The sequence below is a fragment of the Adiantum capillus-veneris genome, chromosome 22 (assembly GCF_014529385.1).
Source record: "Adiantum capillus-veneris isolate H3 chromosome 22, ASM1452938v2, whole genome shotgun sequence".
Lineage (NCBI taxonomy): Eukaryota > Viridiplantae > Streptophyta > Polypodiopsida > Polypodiales > Pteridaceae > Adiantum > Adiantum capillus-veneris.
In genome coordinates this window covers 25,573,193-25,579,748 of record NC_140952.1, presented here as the reverse complement: position 1 = coordinate 25,579,748, position 6,556 = coordinate 25,573,193, and positions in this window count along the sequence as shown.

Genomic DNA, 6,556 nt, shown 5'->3' with positions numbered 1-6,556 from the left:
GATTGCTTCAAGGATCAATTTCCAACAAGGGGCATGAAGAAATTTCAAGCCCATGGAAAACAAGGATCAAAATGAAGCTAAAGGAAGAGCAATGCTCAAAACTCTTCCCAAAGCAACACCAACACCAACAACAACAATCGATCCAAGGAGAAGGGAGTTTACAACGGTAAAAACAAACTCTCTCATGAAGAGCTTGAAGCTTTTTGCAAGGACCATAAGTGTTTTAAGTGTTGGAAGCAAGGACATGGCTATCGTTCTTGCCCCAAGAGAAATGCCCACAGCAAGACTCCTAGAGCTTCCACCATCGAAGCTCCAAAAGAGGATGCTCATTGCAAAGTATCATCTCTCTCCTATGCTTGGGAAAAAGTAAGGGAGCATGATGCCCTTATTCTCTTTGACCCTGGTTCTACCACAACTTCATATCAACGGAGTTGGCCACTAAGTTGGGCATTCAAGCTTTTGAGATGGGAGATACTGAAACTGCTGACACAGCTTTCATGAGACAACGAGCCTCCGTTACTTCCTTGATTGGAAAGTTGAGATTTCATGTCCAAAGCTATGTCGACAAAGAAGACTTTTTTTTATCTCTCCTCTCCAACATGAGGATGTTATCCCAGGGGCACCATGGTTCAACTGCATGGCTGTCAACTTGAAATTCCTTGAAAGGAGAATCTATTTCACCTACTACAGGGAAAAGAGTATGTACATAGATGCTAATGAGTCGAGGAACACCATATCCCTGTTAAATACGCTTGCTTTTGATAAGTCAACGAAAAGCTCTATTTTTACGTATATGATTTTTGTTAGAGAATTTGTAAATGATTCTAATGTATTCACAAGTAGCAATAAAGGGAATCAAGAGGGTTTAGAGTTGTCTAATTTCCTAAATGGATTCTAAGACGTTTTCATTGATGCAATCCCTACTGAGCCACCTCCAAAACGAGGGGATGATGACCATGCAATAGAGCTTCTACTAGGAAGCTCAACACGAGGAGATCATGAGGCAAGTGCATGAATCGGTGAAAAAAGGGATGGTGAGGCCTAGCTCCTCTCCATTTTGTTCTTAATACTTTTAGTGCAAAAGAAAGGGCACATATCACGTGTGTGTCAACTATAGAGCACTAAATAGGATCACTATAAAAAAAAATTTCCCATGCCGCGGGTAGAAGATCTATTTGATAAGTTATAAGTTTTGGCCTGACAAATGCTCCGGCCACATTCAAACTCACGATGGGCAAAAATATTCAGGCCACTCAAATTCTCTTGAGGAGTACAAGTGACACCTCCAGGTAATCTTTCAAGTTATGAGAGAGAATAAGCTTTTCATAATCAAAAGAAAAGTGAATTTTTTTTACAAGAGATTCAATATTCATGTCACATTATCTCTCAAGATGGTATCCGTAAGGATCCATCAAAGTTGGAGGCAATAAAAGCATGGCCTAATCCAAGGAATCTACATGAGCTAAGAAGCTTTATTGGTATGTCTGCATACTATAGACGCTTCATAGCAAAATTCTCTCAAATAGCAGGACCATTGCATGACTTAACGAAGAAGAATGTTAAGTACTCATGAACTGCTAAAGGACAAAATGCTTTTGACAAGCTCAAAGGGAAGCTTACCTCTCAACCAACCCTCGTGCGTCTGGATCTCTCAAAGCCATTTGAGGTCCAATGTGATGCTTGTGGTGATTGCCTTGGAGCAGTTTTGCTTCAATAAGGGCATGCCATAGCATATGAGAGCCGAAGGCTCAATGCCGATGAACGGGTCTTGGGCATATACGTAAAAGAGCTTTTAGCTAGTCTACATGTCCTAGACATGTGGAAGCACTATCTCTTGGAGGCTCCATTCATCCAATGAATGGATCACATAGCCTCAAGAAATTCATGACGCAAACAAGCTATCCGACAAACAAATGAGGTGGGCAAATTTTCTTTCACAATTTAAATTTCATATTGCTCACGTTGCTGGCAAGCACAATCAAGTGGTCGATGCACTTTCACAATGGCTAAGGGTAAATGTGGTGTCTATAGCAACTCACAATCATCTATCTTTTATGATAGATGAGTATGCTACTGACCAAGACTTTAAGTGGGTAATTACATCTTTTGCATTAGGGAAGAAAAAAAGAACCATTCACCTTGAAGGATGGTTATCTTCCAAACGGCAATAGGCTATGTGTTACTCACCAATACAACAAAAAACTCATGTATGAATCCCATGCTTCTCCTTATGCGGGGCAAAGAGGGATTCCATAATCTACTCTTTGAGGAGTAGAAATGTATTTTTGTTGGTTTACCATGAAAAGTAAACATACAAGAGTATGTTTCAAAATGCGTGGTATACCAAAAATTGAAATTTGATCGAGGGAAGCAACTTGGATTGTTTCAGTCAACAGGCTTAGCAAGAAAACATGATCTATGCCTATCAAAAAGACTATTAAGGCACATCAAATGGCAACTCTCTTTAGATCCCAAATTTTCAAGTAATGGCTTGACAACAACCATAGTGTCGGACAAAGATCCTAGAATGACCAGTAATTTCTAGAAGGGTCTCTTTGAGAATCTAGGAAGCAGATTAAAATTCTCTTTTGGCCTATCATCCACAAACGGATGACCAAAGTGAAATAACTAATCTAACGATTCTTGAATCTACTAAAAGCCTATGTCGTGGAAGTAGATCAACGTTCTCAATGAGAGAAGTACTTACCTCTTATAGAGTATGCGTACAATGACATTGTACATACTTCTATGGGGAAAGCAGGTACCTTTTGAGGTTAAAGATGGAAGATCCAAAAGTCCCTTACTACTTAAAGTACATGGAAAGATCTTCACTCTGCTGATGAATATAGCTAAGACTCACAAGAATCTTTTCCAAAGATTAAAAGAGGCTATATTCATCTCAAAGCAAGCAAAACAGCATGCTTCTAATAAGCACAGAAGAGCCTTAGCCTTTAAGAAAAATGATTGGTTCTTGCTAAAGTTTCTCAAGGCTCATCTAAGGCATACTACATGCAAGAATCCTATGGGCCACCAAGAGTATTATGCTAAACTAGCATAATACTCTTGGTGGCCCATAGGATGGCTTTCTTTTAAAATTCTTAAGCCAATCAATGAGATGGATTATTAGTTAAAGTTGCCCAACCATTGGCTCATTCACAATGCTAACCATGTGAGCCTACTCAAGCCTTACAAAGAAGAGCCACCAAGAGAACCAATAATGGTGGACCCGCCAGAGATCGAAGATCAAGGTGTTGCAGTCCGAATTGATTCTTCAACACGAAGACAAGGTACTAAGAAACAGTAATGTTATCCAATGATATCTTGCTAAGTTTAAGGATTATCCTTTTAAATATGTTAGATGGATGCAAGAAACCTAGCTTAAGGATAATATGAACCTTGTCAATGCTTACAATGCTACACTGGAGTAAGCAAATGAAAATGCATTTTAAATGAACACTGTTTTTGTTTTATAAAACTCGTTCTCTTTCTTATATTGTGCACAAGATTTAAGAATTATGCATGCTTAGGATCATGTTTGTGTTGATGACGCCTCCTAAACACCAAGTAGAACTTGTCACTCTACTTTAGAAGTATGATATAGACTAAAGAGCAGACATGCTTGCGGCAGCTAAGTCTCATGAGCACCAAATGGATTAGTCATCCATTCTGGAATGATCACTTAAGAAGCATAAAAGACACATGTTAAGATATCCTCCACATGTGGCTCTCGTGATGTGTTTAAATCCTATTGGATAGAATTTAAAAGGGTCCATTGAGAATTTAGATGCATAAAAATAAATAATTAAGTTCCTTCTCTCAAAGAGAAAAAAGAGGACACATGTCCAAATGATATAATTAAATAATATGAGAGAGAGAGAGAGAGGTGGACCAAACTTGAGAGGGGGTATACTCTCTCACACACACACACATTCTCTCGTTGTGTGGAGTGCAAAGTGCAAGAGCTCCATCTCCTTCTCCAAGCTTGTTGAGAAGTGGAGAGCCTACATCGACACTTTTGGCTATGGAATGAAAATCCAGCCAAGAGCCATGATTCAATGCTTAATCTTGCCATCTTCTTCATCTTCATTACTATGCAATTATGCTATGCTAAGCAAGAAGAGTGATGATAAGTGAGAAACTATTTCTTTCTCCTATGAATGATTCTTCTTCCTCTTCCCTATCCTCATTCTCCGCTAGATCTCTCCACCTGTGAAGGTGTTTGAGGCCTCGGGATAGTTAATGTTTTTTGCAAAGTTTATGTTATGCTCGTGAGGCATGAAGCTTTCGATATTCATAGCATCACCAAGGTCACAAGGAGCACAAAAATTGTATTGTACCGTCTCTCTTGATGGGAGAATCTATATTACAAACGCCTTTCGGAGGGGGGACCGGCTCCTAGTAAAACCGGTCCTCAACTACTGTCATGTTCTTTAATACTCTCTCTCTTGCAAAAGTATTGTTCATGCCAAGTTAATTAAGTACTATGTTCATGTTGCTACCATCAATTAAGTTCACCCTCTAGGTTCAAAAAGTAACCTCACAAAAATGCTCACTATAATTCTCTTAATTCTGCTATTGTCAAAGTTTATAGGTCATTTCCATTACACACATATCTTATTGCATCATGATCTTCTCCAGGTAGTGGCGGTTGATGGCCTAACATTGGTCTTGGAATTTCTACTCCTATTTGTGGGTTTTACTGGTCCTAATGCTACCTCGGTAATGGTGGTGTCTGTTTGTTTGGTTGATAGTGAGGATTTACAAGCATGTTCTAATATTACTGAGGGTTAGGATCATAGTGAGACTAATTAATTAGACAACAATCGAGTAAAAAAGAGATCTATGTCAAATAACATGCCAAGTGCTGAGCAAAAAATCCAAAAGCATTTGGAAATTGAGAAGAAGTGCACAACAATTACATACCCACAAGCATGGCACGATAAACTCGGGCAAACCAACAAGGAGAAGGTGAGTGATGGTAAAAATTACATGGGTACAAATATATGGGTTGATGCCAAGACATCGGACATGCATTGCCCACCAATGAATCTCAAGACAAGAGAACGTTCATCATCTCATTTGGGCCACATACCATAGACTTAATGATGCATTGATAAGCATTGGATCCATCAAATATGGTGGCTTGTCGGCCTTTCAATGCATCCAACGTATCTTGCACAACCCATCATTGAGTAAGTGGAAACAATGTAGAAAAGCTTTACATGTTTCAACACCCTCATCCACCAAGAGAGTCCTTGTGCAACAATGATGACAGTAAACCCACTTTTGCACTGCAAACCAAACTCGCTTACGAGCACTTTGATGCTTCCTTTGTACCACACCCGTTTGCATTGTAGCTAAGCAAGCACTCTGTTTTGGGTGTTTACCTCTTGTGCCTTAGTACGGCCATGCCCTAGTGGTCACATGTGCTTAAACTTGTGCTACATTTCCCTTTTTTGGCAAAGAGATCTCTGCAGGTGCTCTTCCATCACAAAGACCAACATATGCTGCTTGTACTTGCCTTGTCAATGATATGATTTGTGACTCATTATAGGATGTCATGTCCTCTTCAATATTTTGCAAGAGGATTATTAACTTGCTGATGCATTGGGTTAAGGCTTGACTTGGTGCCGACTCTTGCACATCGACATGAGGGATAGGATCCACCTCCAAGGAAGGAGGGTCAAAGATGTCATCTTGTCATGTCCATACATATTGTGCTTCCTAGAGTCAACTACAAAAAAAATTACACTCCCATATCAAGAAATGCATGATAATTTTACATAGGTAAACCCAAACACTCACAAGTAAACCCATATCCACACACACGTAAACCCAAACACACACATATAAACCCAAACACAATAAGCTAGATTGAAGTAAACACATTAGGATGTACCAATCTCTTGCTTTGCCTGAAGAACTTGATTGCCACCCATCCATGGCCATGTGCTCGAGTCACCCATAAGTGCATGCAACATATCCAAGGATGATTGATTGATATGTCCATCTAGGAGCCTACATTTCACATATTGTCATAGTCTCTCTATTATTGGTTGTATCTACATGCTTGTGTGGAAAGAGTCATCTATGTTTTGGCGACATGTGGCGCCATTCACATGTCTTTGCAGCCCAACCATTACTAATGTACCTAATAATATTACTATGGCATGCGTAGTCCATGAGCAAGTGAACATATCTAGCTTCAAACTCCTCCTCATAAACCACATTGCATTAGATTCTTCATTGATGTATACACACCGTCAGGTGATTCCTTAAGAACATGTAGACACAAGTCCAAAATATATCAGATAATCTGAACCATATTAATGTACTTTGCTTCCCAGATCCAACTTAATCAGTTAATTTACGTTACAAACTTGCGAAAGAAAATGCTGTACCCATGCTTTCTTGGTGTGGAACTGTCATACAAAGACACTACATGCAACTTATTGTATTGTCCCTTCTTAACCCACATCCCAACAAAACTGATCGCTCTTGATGACTTTATTAATGGCTTGCAATGAAGTGATGCACTTGTCAATCACCATTTCTC